A 19,908-nucleotide genomic window follows, 5' to 3' on the forward strand; every position below is an offset into this window, starting at 1 on the left:
GAGGAAGGAGTGAGTTGTAAAACAATGGAGCTGAACAAGAACAATAAGCATTATGCATAGAGCAGGAAGAGAGGTGATGACTCTTGTTCTGCAAATGTTACCATCATCCAGCTCCAGCTTATGTGAAGTCCCACCTCGCTGCCATCTTATTCTGAGCCTGTCAGTATCTGGTTTGACTCTTCTGTTCTCTAATGCAAGAGTAAATGCTGTACAGCTCTTCTACACTCATGACCTCACAGAACTTCAACATTTTGTTTTTCAATTGTCTCCTTTTCTAACTGAAGAACATTTAATTATTTTTCATGCAAAAGCTGTTTCTTGCCCTTGATTGTCATCAGTGTTCTCTGTACCATCACTACTTGTACTGAATTACTATGAGAAGACCAGAACTGCGCACAGCACTGAATTGTACTGTTGCTTTGTGATGATGATTGATTTATCTTTTCTTAGTATTTATTCCTTTCCTATTTAAATTTCCATTTTAGCATTTTGCTTTTGCTATTTTTTCTTTGCTTCTTTGAAACAAAATTTACTTGGAACTACATAATGTATGTAACTGTCCATTATAATCCTAAGATCTTCCTTCTGAGTGGCAACTGTCTGCTCTGTCATTTGATATGCAAAATTGTATGTTTCCATGTGTATGCCTGTAGGTTTGTCCTGAATGAATTTCATTCACATCTTACTACTGAGTTACTTGTCAGTGTTATGTCCAGTAACAGAATGTGATTAAGATTTTTCTGCAGTCCCTCAGAGTAAGTCCTTATCTTTACTTATTTGAATAGCTTACAATCATATTGATTATTTTCCCATTAATTGCATTTTCTTGATTAGCTATGAGCATGCTGAACAGTCTGGGTCCTTCCTTTAATGTCTGCATTAACTCTTACTGTGTAAGGGTTGAGATGCTATGACCAAAACACCAATACAGCTCAGTAATGGCGCAGTTTCTATCTTTGTCTGTAGCTGGTGGAACTTGTGTAAATTCCCTTCTCAATCCAAATGGTTTAAAATTTACAGAAGGAGTTTCTAGTCTCCTGCACATCGCAGTCCAGCAGGGTTGCTTAAAGCACTATCAGTGGGAACAGTTCCAGGTTAATCTCTCAAGCACAAAAGACCTGCTGTGAGCCAGATCCGTGTCCAAGATGTATTCACATTATTCAAGTATTTCCTGTTCAAGATGACTATTAATCAAACCAGACAACTCTTTTACAGCAAAAGCTTTCTATAAAATTCATGTTTAGGACATGGCGTAAAGTTACTTCATAAAAACAGTTGTTGACCGTGGAAAAAAAAAAAAAAAAAAAAGGTAAATTAAGGACTAGGGAGTTAAAAAGACTGCTTCTGGGAAAAAAAAAAAAAAAAAAGGAATGGCATTTGGTTATTGTATGATCTCATCTTTATGCTTTTCAGGATTAATATTTCATATTTCTACTAAAAATGTGAATGCAATCATTTAACCTTGGAAGCAGGTTCCAAGAGAAGGGGAATTTGTAATTTTATTTCAGAGGTGCCTTGTTTGAGAGTATGGGTTATCTTGCCTCACAGAAGATAAGCTTGTTTATTATAGTCTAGCATGAGTGCCAGAAACTCCTATTACAACATATCTGCTAATCATCTTGCAATTGGACATGCAAACCATATTAATGAATGCCACTATCTTCTAGCTTTTAAAGGGCAAAATGCACTTTTGTCCTGCAAGTGTTGATGTTTTCTCTGCACTAACGCATAGAATTTTAGGGAAGGAGTCTCCTGGGTGATGCGCAGTTGCTACATGGAGAACAAAACTACCACTGAACTCTACCTTAAGGCTTGAGTTTTCCTTGTCATTTAAGAGTCCTTTTATATAGAAAACATGTTTCACTTCCATAGTGTCTTCTCATCAAGGTTTGTTGATAAGAACAACTACAGCTTTCCCCTGAGATCTTTTCAATGCTCATTTCTGTTCTGTGCTGTGGTGGCTGGTGGGTATGTAGGGACTCCTTCCACCAACTGGCTTTCCTTGCATCCCCCAGCCCTGTGAGTTCCCTTCTTTTGGCTCAGTTCTACAGTGCTTGTGGTAAAATGATTTTTTTTTTCCAAGGTGACAGATCCACTCCTCTAGATGTGTACCAGATTTCTCTCCTAGAATGTCTTATGTTGAGTTTCACACTTCAAAGTGTGATGGAGAGTTTCTAGTTATACAGAACATCTCACGTTACAGCACAGTTTAGATCATTGCTGCCTGTGCTAAATGTGACTGAGGAAAGGAGGGAACTAAAGTTTATGTTACCTTTCCCTGCTGCTGTTTTACAGGCAACTAAGCTTTCAATAAATAAATGGCTTCAAAGCCTCCATCTGAGTGTTGCCTTGTGTAGCAGAGAGAGAGTAATGCAAGTTCTGGTGAGGAAGGAAGAGCAGTGCTCCTTGGGGCTGGCTGCAGGCCTCAGGTCTGTTCAGATCTAAAGACTTGTAGGAGCTATAGGAATGACACAGCGGATATGTAGGATCATTTTTCTGAACCCATTAAAGGAAATCTATCTGTGCTAGGTACTTGACAACTCACTGGGAAGTATAGTCAGTCAGCCAAGTATGCTCACTTGCAGACCTCAAAGGTTTTATGTTGGCAGTATTAATTCCAAATAGAGAAGTGTTACAAATATATATTTTATTCTTTTGGAAGTCATAGTTTCATGTAACCTCCAGGGATAGCATGCTCTTTTTAATCCCCCTGTAGTGAGTTCTCATCTCATCAGCACAGAGAAGGGCCAGGCAAGTGTTCAGTCCCTACCCTGCTCTAGTGCACAGTGACAACAAGGCACTTCTTTATGGATTCATAGAATGAATTTTTAAGCAAAACCAGCCTGACTTTATAATGAGCTTTATAGAGGTATAAAAGCAATCACGTTATCTGTTCCTTCAAACAGATCCCTTGCCCAGCTTCCATTTGATCTGGAACAGGGCTTTATCTCTCCCCTCTCCTCCTCTCCCACCCAGTGGTATGGCAGAGATTTCCTCTCATTAAGGGAACTTCAGATGGAGCCCACCCTCAAATAAAAATCCAAACATCTTGCTTCCCTTTAGGCAATGGAGGCAGGGAGGCATTTAGAATACAGGAGACAGACAAATAGCCTTTCTAAACAAACAAAGGATAATTGCTGTCATAAATGTGGGTCCTCATAATGTAAGAGCAATAGTTTATGTACTTGGTAAGCCTTATAAACAGAAAGGGGAGACAAGGGCCGTGGTTGCATTCAATAAAAGCACAACTCAACAAGGCCCTTGATTGTTAAGTTGTGTATTTTGCAGGCCTCTGCCAAGTTTACTTGCTAGCAGCGCTTTGCTATGTGTGTTTATAGCAGCAAGCTCTGGGAGATTCTCAGCAGAAAGCCATGGTGATGGGTGGTGTTGTTGGAGAGGAGTTAGAGGCACAAACAAACCATCCCATGTATGGTAAATCTCTCTTATTATGTGCAGCTCAATACTTTGGATTTTGCAGGTGTAAGGCTCGTATACAAAAGTTAAATTTAGTATGTGTTTATAGTACAGTATATAAAAAACTGAAATGTGTCATGTTTGGCCAGATGGTAGAAAGCAGTAGTAAAAGCTATAACTTAGCCTTCCTACCCCAGACCCTTAACACCAGATAACTCCCTGGTTTAGGAGAGATTGGGTTTAGGGACAGGGACTGCACCAGAGAGCAGTGGGAACAACCTCACATGCTGTGGAGCTGTTTGGACACTGCCCTCAAACACGGTTTGGATTTTGGGTGGTCCTGTGTGGAGCCAGGAGTTTGACTCCATGATCTTTGTGGGTCCCTTCCAACTCAGGATATTCCATGATTCTATGATTATGGGATTACTAGCAGAATCTCATTGCTTGGATATATTCAGCCATGCAAATGAACAAAGCTGTAGCTGAAAAATTCCTGTATTTCAAATCATTAAACTTAGGGTTCCCAGGTATTTTAGAGTTGATTACAAGATGCTTGTGCTTTCAACCTGCATAATTTTGCAGGCACTGTAATGTGTCCAGAGGGTTTTAACTCGGCTAGCATCTCTAACTTGAGGGTTTTCAGGAGGTTTTGTTTTATTATGCATCAGACTTTTTCCCAAGCATCTACAATCTACTTTTTTTTTTTTTCTTTAAAGCATTCTGTATCTGCATATTCAGATTTTGTCTGCTGCAACTAATGCTTCTGATAGTAGGCAAGTTAAGTCTATCTACAACTGCACTGATTTTACAGCTGATGTTGGGAAACAACAGATTGCATTTAGCAGCAATATTTGCATGCATAGACAATTAGAGAGACCTCAGGACACAGATTGATACTTAGCAAGATGAACACAACTATTAGATGCATTGTTCACTCTGGTTTCTAGGGTATGACAGAGAAAAGTTAGACAGTCAAGTTGGTGGGAACCACATGGTCATGCCAACCTGTGATATTCCAGTGAGAAAAGAAATCTTCAGCTCTGTAAGCCTCTTTTGCTTTAGCACTGTGGAAACAGAATGCACAACTGCAAAGAAATACCTCTTCAGAGCCCAGCTTGTGCTTGCCATCTGAGAGCTCCTTCTCAGGCTGCTGACTGATTATTGTTGATTTACTCAGTGTGATCAGTAAGCTGCCAAAGCTTGGGTGGGAATGCAGTCAGTACTGTGGAGGGCATGCTGATGAAGGATTTAGCTTAGGTGCAGTGGAGCTTCTCTGTGGAGCTTCCCTGTGGAGCTTCCCCAGGTTAAGAAGAGCACACACATGCCACTTGCTGAAGAGGCTATTCAGTCCTGCTGGGTGCTGTGCTGGCTGTGAGCATGTTGGTGGGAAGCATGAAGCCAATCTGCTGAGATGTCCTGTTCATCTATCAGAAGAAGACAGGCAGTTTATTTTCTCAGAGTGCTGAAACTGTCAAATGCAGCAGCATCAGGTCTCTTGCTTAAGTTCACTCTGACTCATAAAATTGTGCCTGATTGTCAGAGCACGTGCTGGGTAAGTCTTTACAACATATTTGTGGAATGTTGATGCAGTGTTTCTTTTGGATGCAGCCTTTTGAAAGAAGCAGAATATGAATTGACATCAAGGTTGCTGAGACAGCCAGCAGCATCTGAATTCCATGTAGGTTAGTGTAATAGTTACAACAGCTTAGTTTAAGATACACAATTAAGTATAAACTGAATTTCCTAATCCAGTTTATATCAGTAAAAACATAAGAATAAATGTCTGGCTTCATCCTTTGGCTCCACTCGTCATTATCTGTATGATGTTTTTGACATCATATTGTGCAGTAGTTATAGGTTCGGACAGAAGGATTACAAAAGGGAAATGAGTGAAATGGCAGCCCTTTTACACACTGAAGCCAGCTTCTTGAGTGTGTTATCCTCAGAAACCACTATGCTTTCCATAATGTGGGAACATGTCCCATTTCTGCAGCATGTCTCCCACAACAGTAGCTGGGCTTTCTGTGGCTGCCCCAGCTCTGGATTTCCCATGATGGGAAGTTGAGATCCTTTGTTAGTACATCTCCTGCTGGGGCACTGAGGCTCGGCTGAGTACCAGCTACTACCCGAGATCATTCTTCGAGTATGTTGGTCCTGTGCTTGTACTGCTTGTATTGCTGAAAAGGGCGATGTGTAATATGGGAGAATTCCAATAGGTAGGAACCTAGAAAAGATGGTAGCATGGTCAGTTGCCAGGCTGAGATGCAAGGATCTACACTGGATACTCCCTAGACTTCATGGCACAACTTTACAGTCACAGTATTTATGTATTCGGAATCTCCTAATGTTTTACAGCAAATACCTGTTCTTTGAGAGTTGCTGTGGAAAGATGTCTCAGTTGTATGCATACTGGATGAAGCCCGCTGAAGTGCCCCTTATTGTAAAAGTATATGAAATACTTGTCAGAAAAATATTCTCTAGCTTATCTAATTAAGCTTTAATTCATTTTAGCGTAATAAACTAAACTTAAATCAGCTTAAAAATGGGTTAATTTTTTTATAATTCTGCAGAGGCTAGTCTACTGTAACATACCAATTCTTCATCTTAAGTATTTTAAGACTAAAAAAAATAACAGAGCAAGAAAGATAAAGCTAATGATGTAAAATCCTTCCATTGAAACTGAGAGATTGGGCAGAATATCCTCATTTGGAATTCAGCACCCCTCTCTAGCAAAATAATTGAAATAATATATCTAATTGTCTTTAATTTTACATTCTAGCCATCTTAGTTGTATATTGTTTTCCCCTGGTGCACACTTTCATAAATGAAGGGTAAACTTTTTGTTCATCTCTAGTGCTTCTATGGCTTTCAGCTCTTTCCATACTTAGCAAGAAAATTCAGAACCACTCTTTCATTACTGGCCATCTGCAGTTGTAGTAATCTGCTCATAAATACAGCCAGATATAGTTATATATGGAAATAACATGCACATATATATGTGGAGAGATAATTGGATTATTCCAAGGTTGAGTTCTCTTCCTGGAGAGCCAGACAGTGCAGCAGCTGTGGTTCTCACTAAGTCAGAGCCTTGTTCCTCAGTGAAGATGTGAAGAATCTCTCTGTTGCCCCACTGTGTAATGCTGCTGGTGCTGCACATATCTGGGCTGAGAGCTAGGTTGCTGATGGAGTTATCCACACCTTTTCTACACTGTGGTTTGCTGCAGCTGGTTAAACAATGTTCTTTAATCCTTAGCTTTATTTTTAAATTCTCATCAACACCAGCTGTAGGTCAGATTTCTCATCCTTAATAATATATATCCGGAACAAAGAGCAGTGAGTGATGAATAACAGCCGTGTGCTGCATGGGAATGCTATTCAGTTAATATATTTTAAACCAAAGCTAAGATTGAAGCTTTTTATTAAAGGCATGAAATTAATCAGCAGTCAATGAACTATACATCAGGGATGAGTATGTCACAGATAAATCACAACACTGGGAACTTGGGATCTGTTAATAAACAACTATAAATAAGCAACTTCAAATAACTAATCCCCTCAGAGTTCTGGTCTCTCACTCCCACAGGTCCACAGCAATGCTACACAGCACTACTGCACAAACCATCTCCACCAGCAAGTGTGGGTTACAAGTGCCCCTGCCCTGTCTGAGGGTGCCAGTTCCCTGCTTGTATACATCTGCAGCAGCTCATGTGCACCCCTGAGCTGTCCATCCTGCTTGTAGCAGTCCCCACAGTCACCCCCAGCCAGAAAGCAGCTGGTTTGTACAGATGATGGCTTTCTTCAAGATGACTGGTTGTCTTTCACTTCCCTCTTAATACAGTTGGTTTCAGATGCACGCCACAGATGTGATCACTTTCCTATGTTATAAGGTGATATTATTTAGATGATTTGCCGAAGCTGGACCACCCGGTCATCTCAATGCCAGCTACTCCTAGATCTGTTTTTGGTATCAGCAGTAATCTCATGCTTCATCCATCTACACCTGTGTGTATAGCAAGGCTGCTGGATGCAGTTCAGGTGTGATGAGGTTGCTCTATGGTATTGATATTTGGAGTTCTTCATAAACAAGTATCTAGATTCCCTTTGAGGATTAAATAGCCCTTCACAAAGAAAGGTGGTAACCATGCTGAAGTGTGCTGCAGGCAGACAAGGCTTCCTTGCATTACAAGGACGTAAGCGATTTGCCAAAGCAGAGATTTGCCAGCTGTGGTCTCAGCTAAAATAACTTACTGTGTCTGAATTGTTCCCCAGTTACTGTTGCACTTGCATGAAACTCATTATACTCAGTAAAGAAGTCTCAATCACATCACCAGTGAATACTGTAGATACAAAGAGTAATGAGGAGAAATGACTAATGGATCAGAGCGTGCTCAATTCCAAGGCAGGCATCTCACCTTAGTTTTGGAAGAAGGGAGAGCTAAGGTCTGTGAAGAAGGTCTGTAAGAATCAGCCCTCTTGGGTGGAAGCACTGCACACCTCTCTGAAGCCTTTTCTCACTGTGTGGTTTTCAGATAGCTTCGGGCTATTTTATAACACAGCAGATCATTTGGGAATACAATCTTCTCTCTTTCCAGCATTTATGAAATAGAGATTTCTGAACCAGCACAGGCCATTCACTGTAGAGACTTTGTGAGTCAAATATTGCTTCATTTCAATAAATGTAAAGACTTGTGTTTTCCTTAAAAAGGCAGGATGGTAGAGGCAGGATTTTGCTCAGTATAAGCCATCTGTCTGACCATGAGCCATGAACTCTGCTCATGTAGACCCTGTGGCAGTGCCTTTCTGTAAGGTGTAAACTACTTTCTCTTAGGTATTTATGCAGTTAAACCGCCATCTGATGCTGCGCTGACAGAATTCATGTACTACAAAACCCATGAGTAAAGAAGTTTTCTGACTACTAATAATAGCTTGTTTTCTGTCTCCTGGTTGATGAACAGCATTCTGTTTCAGCAAGTAGTGAACAAAAGACTCATTTCATGTGGTATGGAGATGCTTCTAAGGAAAACTTAGCAGAGCAATATTCAAATGGAAAGATTTCTGTGCTTTATTGCTACAGACCTCTATAAGACACAAGCTGCATCTACACTCCTGTCACTAAGAACATCCTGTCATTTAATGCCCTTTTCACCTTCATTTCCTTCCATGTCCTATGTCAAAACAGTCAGTCCAAACTGAACCAGAGATACAGCTTATGATGCAGACACCTATACCCACAAACTACCAGAGTAATGAGGATTTGGCAACAGATTTCACTTTCTTTCAGAGTAGGTAAGATTAAATAGTGGCAACCTTTACATTTTGTAGTTCTAGAATCACCCTCAGAGTTACACAAGTATTTTCCTGATTTGTGTGTAATACCAGTATTATTACTCTCTTGTCTATGGTTGACACTTCTGTAAATGGAATTAAAGTGAAGGAACAAGTTAAAATGTATTTTTAACTGCATTGTAGTAGCTTAGTCGTAGCAGTGTTAGAAATCTCATTCCATTTCTTCATTCAGTTTTTCTCATGGTAATGCTTTCACAGCCACACGTTACTATACATGGTACATGCTCTAAATAGTCACACATCCAGCATGAGTGAAGTGCAGCTCAGCATAAGGAAATGAGGGAAATACTTTCCAGGCAATTAGTGATGTTAGCAGAAAAAGACTCTGCCACAAATAGAACAGAGTGAGTGAGTCGAGATTGCAGTGCTTCAGTTTTAGTGTGAAGTGGGGGAGCTGGGATCCACTGAGTCACTGGCTGCTCTAACCTTCTGGCAGTCACCAGTAGTGCAGGGGACTCTGCACATCTCAGGAAGGACTTGGCACCCAGATACTGCAGTATCAGCCTCTGTGCTTGTAAAGCCAGTGAGATGGAAAATGTGAAGTCAGTGTGGGTATCAAAAACATTTCCTAATACAAACTCTTTTAACCTCCTCAGTAGAAGTTTTAAACTGTGCCTTACTGATCTTTCTTTGTTGGCTGTGCTCCATGTTTCCAAATTATACTGAAAAATGCCAGAAATACATTTTTCTAAGATTTCTTCTTTGTGCAAGGCTGTTGCTTGAAGTCTTGTGCGAGTGGGAAGGAGGAGATGAAGTCATTACCGTAGTTTGTTCACCTGAAACTTCAGTACCTAGCGGAACTGCCGCACGGTATCAAATGCCTTGTCTAGAACCTGAGGCTCATTAAATATAAATTAATTTACATCACATTTCTGGTAAACGCAGCCCTGCCATCACTTCGCTAATAGAATCTAGTAGTGTTGTGCCAGTAGGACAGTGTTTTCCTCTCTCTGCAGCTTAACCAAGCACGGTTTTCATCTGTGCTTCCTGTCAATCATCCTGACTTCTGAAGTCCCTCTTAAGAAGCACTGATTGAACTGAAGTGATTCTATCTGAGAATTCACTGAGACGTCAGTACAAATTTAGTAGTGCGCATAGTCCTTGTCCACAAGCTTAAAATAATGCATCCAGCCCAGAAATCTTTAGTCTCAGCTATGCTTTTACCACAAAGGGATGAAGACAGAGAATATAGTACTTTTCCTGTGCTGAGAAGGAAGACTAGCAATTCTGTGTGCTACTGAGGACAGAGGTCAGAGAACACTGCCTTTCATACTGAAGTTATAAGCTACAAGGACCTTCAGTGTATTCATCTTTTAACGAAATGCTTCCTGATGTTCAGAGGGAACTTCCTGTGTCCCAGTTGTTCCTGATGTCTCTTGTCCTAGCAGTGGGTACCACTCAAAAGAGCCTGGCTTCTTTACAGCCCCCCTCTTTAGATATTTGTTGTAAGCTCATGAGGTGCCCTGCATGGATCACTTCTTGGGGCTCTGTAAAATAAAGTAACTTTGTCTTTTATCATGATGACAAATATTTCTTGTTTCCTAATGCTTCCATTGTCTTTAAGCCTACTGCCTAAGATATCTCCATAAATTAGAGGTATTAAATCTGGTGATAAACATGAAACTGTGTATAAAGCTGGAAATAGTGATAATGTTTGATACAGTTAGGCTAGGATATTAAAAATAGAGGCTGAAGGATTTAAATGATGCTTTTTTTTCTAGAGTTCTTGCTTTGAATAATAACTCTTTTCATGATGTTATAGGTGTAAACATCACTCTTTTTTCCCCCTATTGATTGTGATTTAATGAAGTGAAAAAAAACATCAGTGAACAGTTTTGATTGTCTCATTTCAGTAAATTGAAATTGCAGTGAATTGAAAAGGAACTATTACAGTCAGTTAATATTCTCTGTAAAATAAAGCAATTATTTATTATGGCTTCCAGTAGACGGGGAAGTTATTGAAGTTGCCATAAATATAGAGTGCTGAATTATTGATTTATTTACGTGTGTGTACATCTGATACTCCTCAAATGTCAGAGTACCATATGCTATTGCATATAAATAAGAATCTGCAATTTATACATCACAAGTCACAGACACAGCAAGTGGGAACTCAGACAACAAGGCTGGGTTTTAGAGGATGGCTAATGCAGTGCTCTTGCAGTTTTAAGTACCATCTGTTTTGACACAGTCTGGGCCTGTGTTGTGCTGGTGGTCAGGAATCCACGCAACTCAGCACTGTTGGGCTTGAGCCAGTTTACATTTTCAAGTAGGAGAGAGCAACCAGTGGCCATGTCTCTTTCCCTGCTCAACTCCCAAATTTCCCATAAACAAAACGTTAATCGTTGTGGTTCTGAATAAGCATTATGTGCTTGCTCAGTGCATCACTGTATGAATATTGCATATGTTTGCAGCAGATTAGGGGACTGCTGATTGTCACTCTAGGACCCGAAGAATGTGAAATGTCTTTTATTTTAAAAAATCTTTGTTTCATGCATCTTTCATAAAGGGTTGTTGGATAAGTTAGTGCTGCTGTCCTGTGTTTCTGCTTTGGAGATTACATTTCTTTTCTTTTTTCCCCATCAGGTCCAGGTCACAAGCTGATTCCTCTGGAGAGTGGCTTAGGCCAGATTTTTGCTGAGTTTATTCTTTTGCCTGTAAGCACAGTGGTAGCAATATGGATTTGTAAGAAATGTAAAACTCTGGATTAAGTTGAACTTTCTGCCATTCTCCTGAAAAGCCCTGGAGACCAGCCTTGCTTTCTCAGTTTGGCCACATGTCGAAAGGGAGAGGAACATGGCCCTAGAAGTGAGGTATTTGCTCACAAAATCAGAGAATGCTTGTCAAGATACTAGCAGGTGCTTTTGAAGGAATCTCATTTGTAGGAAAGAAAATAAACTTTGGAGCCTAAAGTGTAAACAAATCTGAGCTGATGGGGAGCAGGTGTTCCCTGTCAGCTTCAGTCACACTCTGTACAATCTTGCTGATTATCTGCAGGCCGTGGCCATCCTGCATAGCCAAGTCAGGCACTTGGTGGCATCCCTTCGAGTCTGACAAAGCATTAGCCTAAGAGTAAACATGTCTGCCTGGAAAACTCTCACCATCTCAGCATAATTGTACAGGATTCAGAGAATTTCACCTGCATAAGGTCACCCTGAAGTAAGCGATGACATAATAAGAAATCAGCAATTTTTACGGAAGAGAGCTGTATTGTCTTTTCCATTGCAGCACTTTTTATTATCACTCCCTTGCTGATAACCCAGGTGGCAGAGGCACTTGTAGGTGCAGAGGAGAAGGGGTGCCCGTGTCTCTTCTATGTATGAGAGGGTTGCTCCTCCATCTGCCTTGGCATGTAACTCCTCAGCTGCGACACTGGGGCAGGGAGGCAGTCTGTAGATGTCCCACAATAGAATCCAGTAGGAACTGGGGTTTACTTTTTTCCCTTTTATTTTTTTTCCCCTTTAAATCTATCGACTTTTTATTGTGCTGTGTACAATTCTGTCCTATAATTTGGAGAGTTCTCTCTGCAGCTTTTCAATTTATAAAGCCTGAATTTATTTTAGGGAGAATGGTTAGACTATTGTAAATTGCACTGATTCAATGAATCTTTAGCATCAAAAGCTGAATGTTGAGAGGAGCACAGATTTGTGGTTTTAAGTCTCTCGCTACTGTTTCAGCTCATGTTTACCCTATTGTTTATCGTTATTTCTCCAATTTTTGAGGTCAAATCATAGACCCCCTGTTAATTCCAGTCAATCATTTCTGAGAGTCGTGCCTTTTAAAAACACCAGTATTCGATTATGAAAAACAATAGTCTGTTCCACAAATGATTAACTTCTGGTAGATGTGCTGGAAATAGTCATTCTTGGGGGAATTATTTGTCTGCTGAAAAATTTGCAACCAACTAGATGCAAATCGTCTTGATTACCCAACACCATGCGTGTATCGTTCTATTGTCAGCTTTCCCTGAGGCAAGCATTCCTCTGGTCTGTATATTATTTTCTGTTTAGAGCAATGCACGTCTTACCAAACTAAATTTTGGGATTCTGCAGGTCTACCATGCTTTGTTTGCTGAAAAAACATGAGTCTTGCAAACGTCTCCCTCTCACAAACTTGCATACAGCAACTTAGCTTGAAGTTGTTGTGTAGTAATGAAAACTGTTAGACCCTTTATTCTAGATGCTCCCATTTTCAAGAAGTGAAATATTAGAAGAGCTACAGCTGATTGCAATGGCTGCTTGGATTTATGTGTTTTCTGTTTTGAGAGTCATGAGGCATTTGTTTAAGTTTTCCATCTCAATTGATCGCAAAGGCCTGTTTGTATCAAGAAAAACTTAATGCCAGCATATCATTCGAAGACAGAGTAGCATCATTTTGCTCCAGCTTGGTGTCACTTGGAAGTTTGAAGCTGAGCAAACTCAACATCTTTCTGTTGTCTAATTTTAATTTAAGCCTTTATGTAGAAGCCTGGGACTCTGTAAATGCCTATTTCCTTGTTAACCAGAATTGTATTTTGAATATTTCAAAGTAATGCACTGAAAAGAACTGGATTGCTGTAGATGTAATCCTGAAAATGGGGGACAATGTGATGTGTCCAAACCCTTGATGACTGAGAATCCAGTGGGCAGCTTGATGCCCCTCCTCAAAGTGGCATGGGTTGCTTTGGAAAGGAGATACCTCAGGATATGGGGAAGGTGGAGGGTGAGTGCCTCTTCACTGGCCAGTGAGTTCATCTACATTAGCATTTTCATTGAAGTCAGACACTCACTTTGGAAACAACTCTCTTCTTAGTCCTCACTTACCATGCTTTAGTTACTATCACAGGCATATGAAACAGTTACTTTCAGATGAAACAAAAGCAAAAGATACACTGCAGCAGAACACCTAAAGAAGCAACAAGTAGTGAGCATTCAGGCTTCAGGATGAAGCAAGATGTCCCAGAACTAGCACCCACTTCTCAGGGCTTTCAGGGTTGCGTTCTCAGCAGTAACTGTTTGACTCCATCAGTCTCTTTTTGGGCTGCATTCCTTGCTCATGTAGATAGAAATTCACTCCGCTGGAGGAGTTCCTTGGCATACAGTAAAGAGTTGGGAAAGGGTCTGATCTGAAGGAGTTTAGAAGAGCTTGTACTTCAGCGTGTAAGGAATTCATTTTGGGGTTAGGTAGTTACTGAATATGTTAAAAACACACGATTCTGTTTATTGCTGTGTAATTTCCTAGAAATGACACACTGACAAACCCTTTCATCAGAACTGACTAACTATCACACTGGTACCAAAGACAGAATTACCATGGCTTGACTTCATAAATTAATATGATGAACTAATATGAAGAAAATTAATACCATGAATGATTGTTTAATCTTTTTTTTTTTTCTCAATCTTTTTATTTTTAGCTCTGTTTAAAAAGATGTGAATAGAACAAATCCTTGCCAAGTGGCAAGGGACAAAGTCGGTAGGGAGTAAATAAGTTCCAGCTTTTGACAAAAATACTGCAAGGAAGAATTATTTACTTAATAAAATTGTACCAATTATCTCACTTGGAGTCCTGTTTGACTTCAAGCATGTAGCGTGAATATGCCAGGAATGCAAGACAGGTCTCTAAAGGTATTCAGAGGAGTTTATGGACTAAAGAAAACTGGAGCTCAACATCATAGAGATTTTACACCAGTGTAATCCAAAGTGTAAAATGTCACATAGAAACAACTGTGAAATGGCTTCACATTTACTTTAACATATATTCCTCTTCCACGTCGTCTTGTAACAATGTCTCTAGTCTTGTTCAAAAGGTACAGTTTCTTATTATGTTCTATGGGAGGTTTTTAAAAACTGTAAAGGGTTCTCTTAAGTTCTGTGGAACCATTCCTTCCAGGAGCATGTGGATGTAATTACTTCATGAGCTCTGATGCTGCTCATTTTTACATTGAAATATTAAGTTTTGTCATAGATCTTTTGCTCTCAGAGTTGCGTGACCTGCAAGATCTCACAAGATCAGCAAAGCTGAAAATTAATTTCTTAAGTCTCTTGGATCCCTTCATTTTACTTAAGTTTCCTAGCTAATTTCTTGTCTTAGTAAGAATAAACGGTTTGGTGAGAGGGAAACAGGAGCTGTAACTTATCTCAGGTTTATTTAGATTTTTGCATATGTGTTGGAAATAAGCCAGGAAGCAATGCCGACTAAATGAAGTCATTGTCATGTGGCCACAGAACGGCGATAGAGTATTGCACAGTTATAACTGCATATTTATCAGCTGTGATGATGTTTCAAAGAGAGCATTACCTTGCAGTTTTCTTTAATAATTTTCTAGTTTTCTATCCATCACCAGAAGCTGTCTGTTTGAGTTAAATTGGCATATGTAACTACGTGTATACAGAGGAATGGGTTAAAATGTATGACATGTGGTATATTTGGAAAACTGAAAACGAGCACAATTTTAAAAGGTTGCTCTGGGCTGAAAAAATGCTCTTTAAAGAACTGAAGATTAAGGAGACAGGTGTGGGGAAGACTAGTAGAGTAGGTAGAAATAGATGATGAAAACAAATGGCCAGGCAGCTGTGTGACACATGGGAATCTGGACAATAGATTGAATCACATACTGGATGCATCATCCTTCTGACACTGTTGAAATCTGGAAGGCTGACAATGAGTTTTCCATGAAACATAGGAGAGAAGGACTGTGCTGTAGTCAGTGCTGGTGAAGCCTTGTAGGTCTGCACTTGTTTTGGAGTACTGTGCTTTGGGATAAATGCACACAGGTTGGAGAAAGTCTAAAGGAGAAACTGAGAGATGCTGTGAGTGAAGTGTTTAGGAAGAAAGAGCGAAGTTTGACCAAATAGCTGCCAGAAATCCTTGAAGAAATAATGGAGAGCTATCGTTCTTCACAAGCACTAGTAGAGGGCAAGAAACAGCTTCTTATATGAGTTGGGTAATAGGAAAAACTTGGAAACTTGATAAAGTGACAACACTGGAACAGGCACTTCAGTGAGTTGAATTATAGCTTTCCTTTGAAGTAAAGAACAGGGCGGACATGCACATCAGGGATGGTTTAAGTGTACTTGGAGAGGGACCTCAAGAGTGCTAATCCAGCCCTGTTACTCATTCTGTACATTCTTGATCACAAAAAGTTGCAAAATCACGTAGGTACCTCTGCTGAGCAACCCCTTCTAGCATACTTGACTGCTGCAGTTTCCCGTGAGGTTATGCAGTAAGCTTTGTTCCAGCCAGTCCCTCCTGACCTATTGGTTCTGGGAGGATGCAAGGTCAGCAGTGCTGCCTCAGACTGAAGATCACATGATGGCATTTCAGATGTGGGAGATGCTCTTCTCTAGGTACTTGTTTTTCTGGGAGTTTTTGAGTCCAGAGCATTGGAACACCAATGACTCTGTTGTAGCCTGCCGTGTTAGCTACGGTTTTTTGTTCCTTCAAAAGGCATGCAGCCAGGTTTGACACTAGTATGTTATATCCAGGAGTCTTGTGCTGAATCAGTCCATGGTGTCCCTGTGGCAGAAGCCTGTCAGATTCGTGTCCCCATTTCTATACTTGTGCTTCTACAGCCATTAAGCTCCTGCTTTCCACAGCCTCAGTAAAGGAGTACTTCTGGCATAGGCAAAGGTGGTGGCACAGTGGTAAAGTGTAAGATTTTCACCAATGTTGCACTCAGTTAGGTAGCTAATATTTATGCAGCATTGTTACTGCTGAGATGATGAGTATGTGGTGTTTCTGTGTTATGCTTAAATGGTTCTTGATCATGTTGTTTGGCATCTGATGTTCTGATAAAAATGCCAATTCCTTTTTGTTTTCCTCTCCTGTACTGACTCTCTAGAGCCTACACATAGTTTTTATCTAAATTCTTGCCCTAGTGTTGCTAAAAATCTCAGCTGTGACAGCAGATCAACACGAAGCATCCATTTTAGTTGTCACAGAAGGATCTGAGGTTTTGTTAATAGTTCTTGAAACTTCCATTTTAATTTTTCAAGCTTGAGGAGCTCTGCATAAGTATCACTGTAAAACAGGTGCACACGTAGCTCCCTTACTAAAGGTGTGGTTGAATCCAGCAGGCTTCCAACATAGGCAGTGGTTCAGTCTCAAGAAGTCCACACTGGGATCCAGGCATCATGTATCTGGTGTGAATATCTCTTGCTGGTCTAACAAAAGCATGGCACTGTTGTGGGTTTTTTTTTTAAATCTGATTCTGAAATCAGAGACTCTATTGTTGTCGTGGCCAGAATGCACAGAGATCTTGGTTATAATCATGTGTGTAGAAGGCTGTTTTTCCCCAGATGTATGTATGGGAAGCAAACTGGGGGAAAAAATAGAACTAAGGAAAAATAAAAAAAATAATAAAAAAACAGAAACAAAAAACTCTGAAATAAACCAGATTCCTAATGGAATAAAAGAACTCCCTTCAGTGCATTTTCTCCCTCTGTGTCAGCTTTTATAGCTCTGTTTCTGGCATGCATCTTTTGAGATTTCTTTAAAGATTGTGAAGAAATTTTGCCTTACATCAACAAACCATTTTCAGAGCCTGAGCAAAGCTATAATAAAAAGCGTCTTGCAGAAATGCATTGGTGATCCAGGGAGAGAGTGGGGTAAACAAGTTTGTAGGAAGGGAAACACAGGGCTGATGTCTAATTTTCTTTTTCTTTACATTTGAAGATCACAAAAATGTAAAGCTGCATTTCAGGCTTGTAAACAGTTGTGGGTCTTGTTGTTTTTTTTTTTTTCAGGAAAAGATGTGCTTTTGTACATTTTGTGGTTGATTGTGTTGAGAACTGCAGTCGGTTACTTGGTTTGCACTTAGAGGATGGCATTCATTGTCATAACATCAGTAAGCTGCCCTCTCTTGGTCTGGCTCAGGCTGATAGCTGGCACTCCGTGAGTAGTGAAAAACAAAACTGGAGTTGATGCAGGGTTGCAGGACGTCCCTCCCAACAGTACTAGAAAAGCCTGGAAAACATGCAGTGGGCCAAGTGTTTTGCTGAAGCTGTAAAAGCTACCAAAAAAGCATTCCAAGCTTTTACTGGCTAAAATCTCCTGAACTCACCTCCTGTGTTTCCTTTTCCCTTTACGCAGTGTGCTTAGGGGGAGGAGGAGAGGATGTGTTCATATGGACCTGTATATGTATCTGTTCAGAAGTCCATGTCCTGAAGGTGTGTGGGAGCAAGTTTCACATGGAACGCCCTCAGGACATACGGGGTGCACATCTGGAGCTGCTACCCTAATGAGAACATTAGGAGAGCGTGAAGAGAGCACGAAGCATACCCATAAAACAGAAGGACACCACTTTTTTAGCTCCAAGTCTTAAGTTAAAAACCACATTATGGTGATTCATTATGCATCAAGAATGTCTGAGGTATTGACTGTGCACAGTTAGCACAGGAACGAGGAAGGAATGCCACTTCTGGTCCAAAAGGCATGGAGATTAACCGTACTGGCTTGGTGCTTTGATCACAGGAGGGGAGCATTGTGGAGTATTAGAAACTGTTTTATAATTAAGTATAAGACTAGCAAAGAATGTAAGCCCATAGAGATGGTTTTGTGGTGTTTTTGACAATCACAGACTGAAACTCTTTTTTTCAGATAGTGCTGGGAGACAGTCTTACAGGAGATAATCACTGTCACAGTGCTAGAAGTCATTCACAACAAAAAAATAAAACTTTTTGATTTGTCATCCGTCTATTTTGCTGTGTAGAAACGAGTGTTTCTTGTATTTTTGTTTGTTTTTCCTTTTTGCATTGGCTTGAGAGAAAATGACAAAAAAAACCTCCAAACAACGAACAGTACAATAAACCCCAAAGCAAATGAAAAAGTAAAAGGAAAGGGGAGGAATTCAAGTAGATGTAATAGTAGGAAGTGCACTTGAAAAAAAAAAAAAAGAAGAGTTCTTTAGTATTAAAATCATCTTAAAGCCTCAAGAAAAGAACAATAAGTGAAGGCTCCAAATCTGCCACATCCTATGTACATGTTTAACTTCAGGCACTGTCATTGGCTTTGGTGGTGATGGGAGGGAGGTCAAACATATGGTAAGGCCTTGCAGGGATTAATCTAGGGGACTGTTGCCTAAGTGGTCCATGGAGCCAGTGCTTGTCTGCAGGAGCTTGGCTGCTGCTGGTGGGATTTTTTTTCTCTCCAGCTGTAAATCTCATTTTAAAAATACCAAAGTATACTAGACCCCTTCCAAATAACGCTCCTCCGTGCAATGATTTGCAATGGCTGCCAGGGGAGTATTAGGGGTCTCAAAGGGAAGCAGAGCGTCTGCAAAACCTACTCTGCATTACGATATCGTTCTTGCTCAGAAGTATACAGATCCCTGGGTTAGATTCACACAGCCTTAGACCAGACTTAGAAGCCTTGAAGAAAATGTTTTTTCTTCCGCCTTTTCTTCCAATTTTGGTGTGTCTTCAGCTGAGCTAGGTGACCTTGGGCAAACTTATGCGCCTTATGTCTTGGTTTCTCCAACCAAGGTGTTGCACATCTCACCTCACAGACACAGAAAATGCAAAGCTTTGTTTGCTGCTGCTATAGTGAGGTGAGACTGAGCCTGTGCTGCTCAAAGTAAAAACTAAGTGCTCAATGGGAAAATCTGTGCATCACTGATCAAATTCAACTAAGATATAGTTAATTTAAAAGCTCTGCCTAAATGCAAATTTGGGTAGGTTTGCTGAATGCATTTCAGGGTGCGCCTTGCTTAGCCCGTATCATTGATGCACAGTTACAAAGCTCAGAGCCAGTGTTACTTTAAGGAAATGGCTTTGCATGCTTCCCTGGCATATCTGAACACCAAAGTGATAGGGAAAGATGCAGTGTGGAACAAATCCTGATGTTGTGAAACTCCTGTTCTTAGTCCATACTTGATTCTTGTTATTCTGGTTGCTGTGTTTTGGTTTCCGTATTCATTGTCTGTTGTGGTCCGTATGGAGACGTTAGAGTTGGAATTTCCATCGTGATCTGTGTGGACTGGTCAGAGAGAGAATGAACAGCATTCCTCTCTCAGCATGTCATCTACAGTATTCCTTTGACTGCCAGAAATACCACCTAGGTGTCTTTATTTACTTCTTGATGTGTGGCATGGTGTGAAGGGTTGGGAACAGGAGTGGAAATGACTTTTAGGCAGCAATATCAGCAGAAAGGCAAAACTGTTGAAATGAA

The 19,908-nt window shown here is 40.4% G+C and overlaps 1 protein-coding gene across 1 annotated transcript in view; it reads left to right on the forward strand.

Annotated features, from left to right (window-relative positions):
- Positions 1-19,908, forward strand: part of FBXL7 (F-box and leucine rich repeat protein 7) — a 160,848-nt gene that overhangs the window by 131,702 nt on the left and 9,238 nt on the right. The window lies entirely within an intron of this gene.

Source organism: Cyrtonyx montezumae, unplaced genomic scaffold, assembly GCF_038088225.1.
Source record: "Cyrtonyx montezumae isolate F1298 unplaced genomic scaffold, pur_monq_1.0 scaffold_8, whole genome shotgun sequence".
NCBI lineage: Eukaryota > Metazoa > Chordata > Aves > Galliformes > Odontophoridae > Cyrtonyx > Cyrtonyx montezumae.